We start from the raw sequence: 14063 nt of genomic DNA on the forward strand, positions 1-14063 counted from the left end.
TTCCAGACATGTCATCAAAGAGCAAAGAGCATTAAAATAGTAAATAGATGGTAGTTCCAGGCCACCATCCATTGGGCACTCTCAAAGCAAGAGATCTGAACCAAAGTCCAATGACTACCAATTCTAAAACCTTGGGTGAGCGGTCATCTGCTTCTTCTCACACCAGGGCATTTCAGCCTCATGCCCAAGGGAGTATGTCAGCTCCCTAAGTCTGCTAAAAGGTGAGTTTAAGGGAAAGCCCAGTTGGCTTAGTGGGTTTTTCACATCAAATCTTTCTGGTGTGACCTATGACGGCTGTTACAAACCTTGAAAGGGCAGAGTCTAATAAAGTCTAGTAGTTTATAGCACACATCCTCTGTCACCAACGCTGGATATAAACTAGGTCAAAAGTGTCCAATTAGGAAACCAGTAGGGTGTATTATCCCCTTGGGTTCTGAATAAGTATTGCATTTTACTCATTTTTAGGTGCACAATTCACTAGCATTATTTTATTCACAATGTTGTAAAACCTTTGATTCTATCTCCTTCCAAAACTTGCCATTACCCCAAAGAGAAACTGTATCCATTAAGTAGCAATTCATCATTCCCACTCCCTCAACCCCTGGTAACCTCTTATATGCTTTCTGTCCTATAAATTTACTTACTGTACATATTTCATATAAATAGAATCATACAATATTTTCCCTTCTATGTCTGACTTATTTCATCTAGCATAGTTTTTCAGATTCATCCCTGTGGTAGCACTTTATTATTAGCACTCTGTTAGCACTTTATTCCTTTTTATGGTTAAATTGATACATTGTATATATCATGTTTTGTTTGTCCACTTATCTGTTGATGGACACTTGGATTGTTTCTACCTTTTAACTGTTTTGGACAAAGATGTTATGAACTGTGGTGTAGAAGGATCTGTTTGAATTCCTATATTCAAGACTTTTGAGTATATACCTAGAAATGGAATTGCCCAACTTGTTGAGGAACTCCTAAACTATGTTTTAGAGTGATGTACTGCTTTACATTCCACCAGCAACGCAGGAGAGCTTCGGTTTCTCCATATTCTCACCATCACATTATTTTCCCTTACTTCTCTCCTTCTTTTTTTTTTTATAATAAACCATCTTGGTGAGAGAAAAGGAATGTAGAAGAAATTTCTAAATTTATAAAGGTACTATTTTAAGTAAATATAACAATTAAAATACACAATTCTTCCTATTAGGTTTATTCATGTAAATGTAGTCATTTCATTGTGGGTTTTTACCCATCATTTGTGTGTTAGTGTTTTGTACTGTGGTAAGTTTGTGTGTTACTGTGGTGCTGGAAGCTATGTCATTGGTATTTCAAATACCAGCAGGGTCACCTATGATGAACTGGTTTCACCAGAGCTTCCAGACGAAGAATAGACTAGGAAGGAAAAGACACTCCACTTCTGAGAGAGTTACTCAATGAAAATATTTTGAAGAGCAGGAGAATACTGTCTGATACAGTGCTGGAGATGAGCCCCTCATTTTGGACGGTGCTCAAAAATCGAATGGGGAAAAGTTGTCGTCTTAAAGTAGCGGTGATCTTAATGATGTGGATGGACAAAAACTTTCAGGACCTAAATTTGCTGAAGGGCCACAATTCAAAATGAGAAGCAGCAGCTGAAAACTTGCATTAATAATTGGAATGTGGAATATACAAAGTATGAATCTAGGAAAATTAGAAATAATAAAAAAGAAATGTACCACATTGCATAGAGATTTGATATCTAGATATTAGTTAACTGAAATAGACTGGTATTAGCCATTTTTAAACTAACAGTCATCATATGGTTATGGCAGATGGCAAAATTAAAGAGGAATTACATCACATTCATCATCACAAAAGAACATAATAAGACCCATCATGAAGTACAGTACTGCCTGTGATAAGGTAACATCTATAGACCTCCAAGTTTAAGTCCACTTAATACACCTATTATTAAAATTTACGCAGTAAGGATGATGAAGAAATTGAAGAATTCTATCAATTCTTCAGTCTGAACTTGATCAAACATACAGTCAAGGTGCATTGATAATTATTGATTATTTGAATGTGAAAGTTGGAAACAAAGAGTAAGGACCAGTGGTTGGAAATAATGGCCATGGTGTTAGAAATGAAGCTGGAGATCACGTGATAGAATTTTGCAAGATTAATGACTTCTCCTGGCAAGTACTTTTTAAAAAACAACAAATAATGATGATCCACATGGACATTACTAGATGGAACACAAAATAATCAAATTTACTGCATCTGTAGGAAGAGAAACTTGCTCTTGAATATAGAGTAGCTAAAGCAGATGGAAGAAATACTGTAATAAAAAACCCGAAATTTTCTAAGGTCACCTAAAGAAAAGAAAGTATTATAATGAAATGTGAAAAGACCTGGAGTTAAAAAGCCAAAAAAGAAGAGCATGTTCTACAATATTCCTCTGGTTCTTTGATGCTTCCTCTCCCCCCACTATCATGATCCCAGTCCTCCCTTTCAGTTCTGAGTAGACCAGAGCATATACACTGGTACAGATAGAGCTCTTGACATACGGAATCCAGGTCAGCTAACCCCTCAGGAACAGAAATGGGAGTTGCGGTACCAGGAGGGTAGTGGGACAGTGGGGGGCAGAGGGGAAGAAGTGGGGAACTGAGCACAATGATTGAGGCATAACCTGTCTCCCCTCTCAAGGGGACAAACAACAAAAACGTGGATGAAGGAAGATAGTGGTTGGTGTAAGATATGAAAATAATAGTAATTATAATTTATTAAGGGGTCACCAGGGTGGGAGGGGAACAGGGAGAAAAAAAGAGGAGCTGATACCAAGGGCTCAAATAGAAAGTAAATATTTAGAAAATGATGATGGCAACATATACTTTATATGATTTATGTATGGAATATTATAAGAGCTGTAAGAGCCACCAATAAAATGATCTTTACTGATTTAAAAAAAGAACATATTCATTATGTCTTAATGGAGAAAAATGGAGAAAAATCCAAGCCTTGAGTTAAAATATCAAAGGATTTTATGGACAAAATATTGTGTAATGCAAGAAACATTAAAAGAAGATGAAAGGAATACACAGAGTCACTACCACAAACACCTGGTCAACATCCAGCCATTTCAAGAGGTCACATATGATTAAGAACTGATGGTACTGAATGAAGAGGTCCAGGTTGTACCAAAGGCATTATCTAAGAATAACTCCAAACTCACTGCCGTCGAGTCAATAGTGATTCATAGTGACCCTATAGGGCAGGGTGGAACTGCCCTTGTGAGTTTCTGAGACTATTAATGGCAGTAGAAAGCCCCCTTTTTGTCCTGTGGAGAAACTGGTAGTTTTTAACTGCCAACCCTGAGTATTGCAGCCCAACATGTAGCCACTACACCAAGAGGGCTCCCTGATCTAGTTGCAAGGCTCCCAGAATTGGTGGAATACAAATAGAAATGTTTTCACAAGCTGATGTAGCACTGGAAACATCCACTTATCTGTGCCAAGAAATATGGAAGGCAGTTACCTGGCCACATTCCAAGAAATGTGACCCGACAGAATGAGGAACTGATCATACAATATCATCACTATCACATGCAATTGACATTTTGCTTAAAACAGTTACAACAATACTTTGAAAAGAGTGCTGCCAGAAATTCAAGCTGGATTCAGAAGAGGCTATGGAATAAAAAACAGCATTGCTGATGTCAGATGGATCGTGGCTGAAAGCAGAGAATATTAAAAAACAAAAAACATGTTTACTTGTGTTTGATTGACTATGTAAAGGCATTCAATTTTGTGGATCATAACAAATTATGGATAACCTTGTGACGAATGGAAATTCCAGAACACACCATTGTGCTCATTCGGACCCTTGTACATAGACCAGGATGCAATTTTTCAAAATGTGGCTTAAAACCAGTCAATGTGGGTCTCAAGGTTGTATTCTTTCATCCTACTTATTTAGTCTGTATGCTGAGCAAATAAGCAGAGAAGCTAGACTTCATGAAGAAGAATGTATCATTAGGATTGGAGGACAGCTTATTAACAGCCTGCAATCACATGCAGGTGACACAACCTTATTTGCTTGCTTCAAGCAAGGAGCACTTGATGTACTTGTTGATGAATGTCAAAGACATCAGCCTTCACTATGGATTATAACTTAATTTAAAGAAAGCAGTAGACAATATTATGATAAACAGAGAAAAGATTGATGTTGTCAAGGATTTCATGGTACTTGGATCCCCAATCAATATTTATGGAAGCAGCAGTCGAGAGTTCAAATGACGTACTGCATTGGGCAAATAGACTGCACAAGACCTCTTTAAAATGTTAAATAAAGGTGTCACCTGATTCATGAGCTGGAAAATGAAGGAGACAATAGAAAAACTGATGTACTGGAATTGGGGTGTAGGTAAAGAGTCTAAAAAGTCATCGGAACTGCCATAAAACCCAAAGCAAGTTCACTGCCATTGAGTCCATTCGGACTCTACTAACCCTAAAGACCAGGGTAGAACTGCCCCTGTGGGTTTGTGAGACTAACTCTATGGGAGTTGAAAGCCTCATCGAAACAATTTGTAGTTTCGAACTACTGACCTGAGGTTAGTAGCCCAACTCATAACCATTATAGCACCACCAGGGCTCCTTATGATCTTCCATAAGAGCCCAAAAATGTCTTGGAAGAAGTCCAGCCAGAATACTACTTAGAAGTGAGAATGGTGGGACTGCCTCATGTACCTTGGGCCTGTTAGATGGAGAAACCAGTCCTTGGAAAGGAAGCTTGCTTGGTAAAAACTGCAAAATAGAGGAAGACCTTCAGCGAGATGGATTGACTCAGGAGATGAATGAGGGCCTCAAACATTCAGTATTTGTACCGAGAGAAAGACGAGGCCATGCTACCCTTGGAAGGAAAGGCAGTGTCAGATTACCCAGCAAGCACGGTGTCTAAGGGTGTATTTACTAATCTGTAGTGAACAGTTTCACTTTTCTTTCCCCAAGTACATCAAAGTTTCTGCTTCTTGGTATGGTTGACATAGCTGGCTTTCAACCAACCTCATAGCACCTCCCTACAGAATCAAAGTCTTTTCAAGTGTACAGACCCTGACAGGGATGGACTGCACTGTCAGCAAGGTATGCATAGGCTTACTTATACTTGTTCATTCACTAATCATATGCACTAATGGACTTACTTGGATTTACTTATTTGAATCTGTCATGGATAGTTTCATGTAAGCACCAGTAAACCTATGCTTACCTTGCTTTTTGGGTAAGGTTGCCAGTTCTAATCCACTCAGTGACATTTCATAGTGAAGTGATTTACTTCCAAAAATTCAGCCATGGAAAAGTCTACGGAACATAGTTCTACCCTGACACTTGGGAGGTTACAATGAATCGGAATCAACTCACTAGCAACACCTTGTTTGTTTGTTTTCACTGTTATTATAGGTGCTATTGAGTTCATTCTAATTCAGTGACCCTACAACAAAACAAAGCACTGCCCAGTGCTGGGCATAGGCACAATCCTTTATCGTTTGAGCCCGTTGAAGCAGCCGCTGTGTCAGTCCACCTCATTCAGGGGTTTCCTCTTTTTCGCTGACCTTCTATTTTACCCTTCAGGGACTCATGCCCCGTTAACATGATTAAAACCAAAAGCTCAACCTGCCTTCAGTGGATGCCGACTCAGAGCGACCCTCTAGGACCAGGTAGAATTGCCCTTGTGAGTTTACGAGAACATAACTAGTAAGGGGAGTAGAAAGCCCCGTCTTTCTCCCATGGACTAGCTGATGGTTTCAAACTGCCAACATTGAGGATTGCAGCCCAGTGTGTAACCAGTATGCCACTAGGGCTCCCTAACATGACCCAAGTATGTGAGAAAAGTCTTGCCCTCCTCAATTCTTAAGGTGCATTCTGACTAGACTACTTCCCAAATAGATTCGTTTGCACTCTGGAAGACCATAGTATATCCAATATTCTTTATATGGATCCTATGGAAATCCTATTTATGGACTAGTTTTTCTGTTATATCAGACTAGGTGCTTTTCCATTTATTGTTCTTGTTGTTGTTGCCAGGTGCCCTGGAGTCAGTTCTGATTCACAGCAGCCCTGTGTACAATAGAACATACACTGCCCAGTCTTGCGCCATCCTCACAATTGTTCTTAGGTTTGAGCCCATTGTTGCAGCCATGATGTCAACCCATCTCCTTGAGGACTTTGCTCGTTTTCACTGCTCCTCCACTTCATCGGTCCTTCTCCATGGACTGCTGGTCTCTCTTGACAACATGGTCAAAGTATGTGAGTTGGAGTCTTGGCTGCCATCTTTGCCTTTAAGGAGCATTCTGACTGCACTTCTTCCCAGATAGAATTGTTCTTTTGGCTGCCCATGGTACTTTCAGTGTTCTTTGTCAGCACCATATTCACACGATTCTTCTTCAGTCTTCCTGATTCAGTGTCCAGTGTTCACATGTATATGAGGTGACCCTGGCACACCTTAGTCCTCAAAGGAACATCCTTGCTTTTCAATACTTTAAAGAGGTCTTGTGTAGCAGGCGTTTCCAATGCAGTACGTTGTTTAATCTCTTCACTGAGCACTTCCAGGAGCACTGATTGGAGATCCAAGCAAGGGGAAATACTTGACAACTTCAATCTTTTCTCTGTTTATCTTGATGTTATCTACTCGTCAACCTGTGAGGATTTTGATTTTCTTTATGCTGAGTTGTAATCCCTACTGAAGGCTGCAATCCTTGATCTCCATCAGCAAGTGCTTCAGGTCCTCACTTTTAGCCAACAGGTTGTGCCATCTGCCTATCTCAGGTTAATAAGCCTTTCTATCATCCTGATGCTGCATTCTTCTTCATATAATCCAGCTTCTCTGATTATTTGGTTAGCATACAGATTGACTAAGTATGGTGAGAAGATACAACCTGATGCACACCATTCCTGATATTAAACCATGCAGTATTCCCTTGTTCTCTTCATAAACTGCCTATGATCCATGTGCAAGTTCCATATGAGCCCAATGAAGTGTTCCAGAATTTTCATACTTCTCAAGGCTATCCATAGTTTGTTATAATCCACACAGTCGAATGCCTTTGCATAATCAATACGTGTATAAAATTATAATAATTAACATATTCCATTTATTGGTATATAATATTTGGATATTTTAATTATTGGAACTTTATAAATTATTTTAATAATCTGATGACATGAATTTCTACTTAGTTTTTCAAAATGACTATTTTGTTTATTTTTCATGCTAACTTTTTAATTAGTTGGCCCAAGTTGAAGGAAAATATATTCTTAATTTTATTGTGATTTATTACATTTGTGAACATTTGGAATTATTAAGATTTTGCTTTTTGTCATCCACAAATATAATATTTTCTTCATTTTTGTACTACTATATATTGGTGACATTTTTTCCCATAATTAAAAAACGTTATATATGGGGTGATTTATTTAATACTTTCTGGTAATGAGTTATTTAATTCTCTGAGAAAACCTTCCAGCTGGTTCTCTTGTGGCTTTTCCATGAGCAATCATAATCATCTTTAAATAATGAGGGCTTTACCTCTTTCTTTCCACTTTTTATACTTCTAGCTTTCTTTTGGCTAATTCCATTGACTAGCATCTACAGAACATTGTTAAATAATAACAGTCACTGCTAACAGTGGGTATTGTAACCTTATTTCTTCGTTTAATGTGATTCTTCCTTTGCTTTATTAAAGATGCTGAAAGAACATTTGATATATTTTACTGCATTGTGTAAATGTTTATCCTTTTCTTTTTGATTATTTGTGAGAAGTTTAGCAGAACATTATGAATATAAGTTAACTTTTGTCAAATCCTTTAGCATAATTTATCATTAAAGAAGGCATTAGTGGTTCTTCTTTTTTTATATTCACAGTTTTTATAACATTGGGATTATCTGTTTCTTGGTTGTTTGGTAGAGTTTATCTATAACAGAGCATGGCTCCAGGTGCTGCTTAGATGGGCAGCCCTTTGATGTTTGTTTATTTTTCCTCTGGTAATAGGTTGGCTTAAATTTAAATAAATGCATTCTATCTTTTCTGGAGATAGTTTTGGTAAATTGTGTTTTCCTGAAAAACCATCCTTCTTCTCCAGGTTCTCAAATTCATTAGTCCAGATTGAACATAATGTGTTTAAGGATTTTTAAATTTTTTTCTTTAAAAAAAATAATTTTATTGGGGACTCTTACATCTCTTATCATCATGCATACATACATCCATTGTGTCAAGCACATTGTACATATGTTGCCATCATCATTTTCAAAACATTTTCTTTCCACTTGAGCCCTTGGTATCAGCTCCTCATTTTCCCCCCTCCCTCATCCTCCCTCTCTCATGAACTCTTGATAATTTATATATTTTTTCATGAGTTTTTTCCTTCTTTAAAAATAGTATCTCCTGTTCTTTTTGACTTTTCTGTTTATTTTTTCTTATGGTGTATAATTTATGTGCTTTCCTTTTTTTTTTCTTAGCTCTGATGAAGTTTACTAATGTTTTATTGTTCTTGAAGACACAAGTCTTGAATTTGCTACAATTTTCCTTTTCTTTCTTTTAACTTAAGAATTACCCCATGTCAATAGCATAGTTTATGCAAAAAAAAAAGAGAGCAGAAGCCACCTCTCTTTCTTAACTAAAATGCCTTCCTCCCTGTTTGCCGCATGAAGAGAGGAAAGTTGGGGTCTATGGTTTCCATGTGCTTCTTTTAGTTTCACTCTAATTGCATGTCTGAGAGCAACAAAGATGTTATTTTGTACACCTTATGACTTCATATAAATACTATGTTCATTGTTTTTTTACTTCCTGTTACATTTGTGGTGCTTACCTGGGTTTTACATGTATGTAACTCATTAATTTTCATGCTCTGTAATTCAGTAGATGGTCTGGTGCTCTGATCAGATATCCTTTTTATATCTGAGCATCTATTCCCCGCCCCCCTCCCCGTTCAGGCTGCATCCTGACCCATAGCTGCATCCCTTACTAGAAATTGTTCTTGGTCCAAGGTGCTGTCTGGGTCTAGGCTATGCTCCCTCCAGAGGTGTCCTGTGGCCAGTGACTAGGTGCTTTATTTACAAAGACCCAACCCTCATGTCTTCTTTCTAGACAATTCTGTAGGACATCTCAGTTCTATATTCTCATGTAGTATCAGCGGAAGCCCTAGATGAAATCTCTTTGGGTCAGTTTCTCCCCTATCCCCAACTCTGCTGGCTTCACTTCCTTATTGGTGTATCTTCCTGGAGCACTCCCCAGGGAATTTCCTGCACGCAATCCTCCCTCTCAGAGTCTGTTTCCAAAAAAAGTATCTAAGGCAGTTGATATTGCAGGTGTTCCTAGGAAGTTGACTCCAAAATAGGGTTTAAGAAATGGACTAATAACTGGATGTGTGGCTTGAATATATGTACATAGCTTGAATTTGCATTGAGACTATCATTGTGAGAAACCCAAGTGACCAATTAAAATCTTAATGCTCTGTTTTCTTAATATGAGTCTGTAAATTTGGTTATAGAGTTCCAGATGTTCTTGAATTTGAGATACAGTGGCTTATACCACTCTACAATGCTTTTAACTAGGTTCATTTAAGTAAACTAATTCTTAGTTCTTTGACAACAGAGATCCCATATAAGCTGACGTCTTATCCAAGTAGAGTTCCGATGCGTACAAGGCCCCATGGGAGTTGCGCGGGTGTTCATGACTGAAAGCAAAAAACCACGTGGAAAAAATACAGGAACAGGAGCATGAAACCACGCCTACTGCAGAGGCCAAGAAGAGGCCTGAGTGGGAGCTTGGGTCAAGGCCTACGTGGTGCCTGTGCAGGCTGGAGAGATTCCCACCCTCCTGAAAGAGAGGACTCAGAGTACTGGGGCAGGCTTTTACTCCCACTGGCTGGGGAGGAGTGGCTGAGGAATTGACTGATCCTACTGGCTGAATTTAGGCTGATGTCATGTGGCTGGGTTTAGTCTGTGTGACCAGGTGAATTTCCCACCTGGGCTTAGGGGGCTTGTGTCTGAGCATGCTCAGTTTGGATCTTTCCATAGGTGTTTAATGAGTGCCTGATTTTTAACAACCTCTTTGTCATGGCCCTGTGCAGGCATTGGGGAGACAACCCTATTCTGGCTACCTAACACATCTAGACATACTGGGTGTTAATGAGTCAAAATTGACATGATGGTGATGAGTTTTTGAACTTTATATAAAAACACGTACCTTGAAATATATGTACAAAACCCAAAATATTTTCTGCTTTTCTCTAGAAAAAAATTGTTTTTAATTCTCTTTCAAAGATAGGGTGTGGGGTAATCCCCCCCCCAAACCCGGAAATTGTGTCTGTAATGTGCTGAATTGGCAAATGTTGTGTTATCTCTATTTTTACAATGCTTTACAAATAAAAGGACCCCTGGTGGCGTAGTGGGTGTACATTGGGCTGCTTATCTAAAGGTCAGCAGTTTGAAACCTCTTGCCTGCTCTGAGGGAGAAAAATGAGGCCTTCTACTCCTCTGAAGAGTAGAAAGGGAAGGGCTGTTCTGCCCCGTCCTATTACATCATTATAGGTCAGAATGGACTTGATGCAATGAGGTTGTGGTTTTCAGGCTTGGGGGGGGGGGGGGGGGGGGGTTTAAAAATAAAATTTTTAAAAAGAAAGAAGAAATTTAAACCCTACTTGAAATTTGAGAAAATTAAGAACAATTTATAGAGTTAGCCTTTGTTGTTTAGTTTAGCTCTACCCCGTGTATCATACTCTGTGCAGTCTAATAGAAGGCTGTGCGGTCGTTTGGGAATTGTAATATATGATGGTGGGGGTGATTGCTCTGGAATTCGTGGCACCTGCATAAGCAGAGCAGAACTTCCCTGTAGACCCCGTAAGGAGTATTCACTCCTGGGGAAGCAGAGCTCCAGGCCTGTCTTCCGAAGTGCTTCTGCATGGGTTTGAACTGCCTATCTTTTAGGTCCTAGTTGGGCCTTTAACGTTGTGTGTTGTAGATTGGGAAAATGTTAAGTAGGTGGGTAGCTCATGCAAGTAAGATAAATGTTCTTATCCTTTTCCGTTTTCCCAGAAGTCTCTATTATACCATTTAAAACAATTTCATAGTTAACTCATACTCTTAAATATTCATAAACAACAAACTTTATTTACCATAGTATATATTAAAATCTTAAAATTATAAGTGAAATTTTCTTTTGTTTGTATGATATTATAGTGCCTATATGTGGTAGCATCTCATTTAACTAAACTTCATTGTAGCTTTTAATTCCAAATGGCCTTGGACAAGTTACTTAAGCTTCCTAACTCAGTTTTCCCACTTGTAAAATAGAAATAAAAACTTCTGTAGGGTTATTTTTGAGAACTTAGTAGGAAAATAACTGATTGGATGATGCTGATTATAAAATTCTTTTGTTTTTATTTGAAAATAGGATATATATTTGTATAAATAGAGTAGTGTCTTAAATGTAGTGTTAAAGTTATACTATTTTCTTTACAGATTATTTCTTTTGATTTCTCCCAATTTTGTCTCCTTGGGCTCTTTTGTTAGGTAAGTGGAATGTTTTATGCTTGTGTTGTTTTTGTACAATACTTTGTCTATATTTACATTAATACTAGAAGAGTACTTTAAAAATTCCAGTTAGGATTTAAAATGCATCTAGCCTATTATGATGGATTAAGTAAAGAAAAATCTTCAAATCTGTCTTAATAATCCAAACTATGTACATATGTACAACAAGTGACCTAATCCATGTTGTCATTGTGCATAAATGAATTAACAGTTTATACAATTTGGCTCTACGCCTTGTGAAAGAACCTTTCTATTAGATTCTTGGCATAATCTTGAAATGTAATTTTTCTTCTAAATTTTTAGACAATGGCAGAGATAAACTTTATTCAGTTTTTTATTTCTAATATTTAGGAAACTAATAATATTAATGGTCTATTAAAATTTCAGACAGTCCCATCGCAAGTTTGGATATGTAGTCCACCCCCCAGGGGGCCAAATAACAGAAAAATGGGTGAAGGGAGACAGTGGACAGTGTAAGACACAAAATAACAACAATAATATATAATTGATCAAGGATTTACATGAGTGGGGTGGAGAAGAGAGGGGGGGGGCGGGAAGCTGAAACCAGGGAGTCAAGTAGAAAGAAAATGTTTAGAAATGTTGATGGCAGCATATGTACAAGTGTGCTCAATACAATTGAATGATGGATTGTCATAAGATTTAAAAGAGCTCCCCAATAAGATGATTTTTAAAATTTTCTGACTATATTTGGTTCGAAAGTAGTGCTCAGGTTTTATTGTGGAAGCTTATTTGAGAACTCATACAGTGAATTTGGTTTTGCCAGAGAATGAGAGACAAACTCTGCTTCGATGAATTTACTTGATAAACACATCATCCTGTGTCTGATATTCCCTTGGAGCCCTGGTGGCACGGTGGTTAAAGTGTTCAGTGACTGCCAAAAAGGAAATCAGCTCAACGTCACCAGCCTCTGCAGGAGAGAAGTGTGTGTGGCAGTCTGCTTGTGCAGAAATTACAGCCTCATACGCAAACGCTGTGCTCTGGGCTACTATGAGTTGGAACTGATTCCCTGGCAGCAGGCTGTGGGTGTCATGCTCCTGAGTATTAAGCGGCCCACTGGCAAATCACGTTGTCAGTATGTTCTTCTGCCCTTTCTCTCTGTGCCACATCCTTTCTCTTGGCTTCCAAACCTGAACATCAAATAACCATATTTACTAAGCATTTGATGTTGTTGAATAGAATCAGTAAGATGAGGGAAGGCCTGAGAACTCTCATTCCTCACTAGTGCATGGGTTGTGGGAAAGCTAATTTGAGATCTGGAGAGATGAGCTAATTTTCCTTATTTCTGAGCTTAGAGTTTTGTTCCCATGTTTAACTGCTAGATAAATAGATTTGGGAATATGAAGCACGATTGTATTCAGGAAATGAGCAAGCATTTATTTGAGTTACTAAAGAATTATAGAATATAACAAGAATGATGGCGCTTTTAAAGAATTAGAATGCAAATAATTTTACTTAATCTTCATTGAGGAAAATATATTATCTTTGTTTCATATGCTGCAACATCTTAGTTAAAATTGCTCACAGGCTTACCACTAATCTAAAAAAACGAGAAGGTTACATCTGCATCTGGTCCGCAGCTCCCCCTCACAGCAGGCCCTTCCTCTCGCCTTTTGTTTCAGGTGCACGCACCATCCATCAGCCCAGGGAATCACTCTTGAGCTTTCCCTTATCTTGTTCCCATGGCTGGAATGTCCACTCCGTGCTTAGCCAGTGGCTTACTCAGGTTTAGACTGTTTTGCTTTTAGGGAGCTGAGCTGGAATTTCACTTCTTCTAAAATCCTCTCTGAAACGCCAGACTCTAGCTCTTTTATTCTACATTAGCCCTTTGCATCTTTCATATCTCCATGCGAGCACTTGTAGTCATCTTCGCGCAGCAGTACACTGTGATGATCATTGTTTAATGTCTTCTTAGTTAAAATGTAGACCCCATGATAGCAGAATCTGTTTCAAATAGTGTCTTTAATGCCCATTGTGGTGTTTGACATTTGGCATGCAATAATAGATATTTGTTAGATAAATAGTACTTTGAAAACATTATTTCAATGGACACAGATGATGCTGGAAAAATTATTATTTTAAAAATCATTTTACTGGGGGCTCATACAGCTTTTATCATAATACATACATATATCCATTGTGTCAAGCACTTTTGTTGCCATCATCATTCTCAAAATATTTTCTTTCTACTTCAGCCCTTCTTCATTTTTTCCTTCCCTCCTTCACCCTTCCTCCCTCAGAACCCTTGATAATTTATAAATTATTATTTTTCATGTCTTACACTGACCGATGTCTCCCTTCACCCACTTTTCTGTTGTCTGTCTGGGAGGGGGTTATATGTAGAGCATTTCAATCGGTTCCCCTTTTCTCCCCCCACCTTCCCTTTAGCCTCTTGGTATCGCTACTCCTTGGTCCTCAGGGGTTTAACTGTCTGAATTCCCTGTTTCCAGCTCTTATCTGTACCCATTTAC

At 38.3% G+C, this 14063-nt stretch overlaps 1 long non-coding RNA gene across 1 annotated transcript in view; it reads left to right on the plus strand.

Annotated features, from left to right (window-relative positions):
- The first annotated feature begins 11524 nt into the window (after nt 1–11524).
- LOC123521384 overlaps nt 11525–14063 on the plus strand; it is a 23382-nt gene continuing 20843 nt past the window's right edge. The window contains exon 1 of the long non-coding RNA XR_006679835.1: nt 11525–11553. This is a non-coding gene — a long non-coding RNA (uncharacterized LOC123521384). The remainder of the gene's footprint in view (nt 11554–14063) is intronic.

This window comes from Echinops telfairi, unplaced genomic scaffold (assembly GCF_000313985.2).
Source record: "Echinops telfairi isolate 266 unplaced genomic scaffold, ASM31398v2 ScPeMD7_16;HRSCAF=60, whole genome shotgun sequence".
NCBI lineage: Eukaryota > Metazoa > Chordata > Mammalia > Afrosoricida > Tenrecidae > Echinops > Echinops telfairi.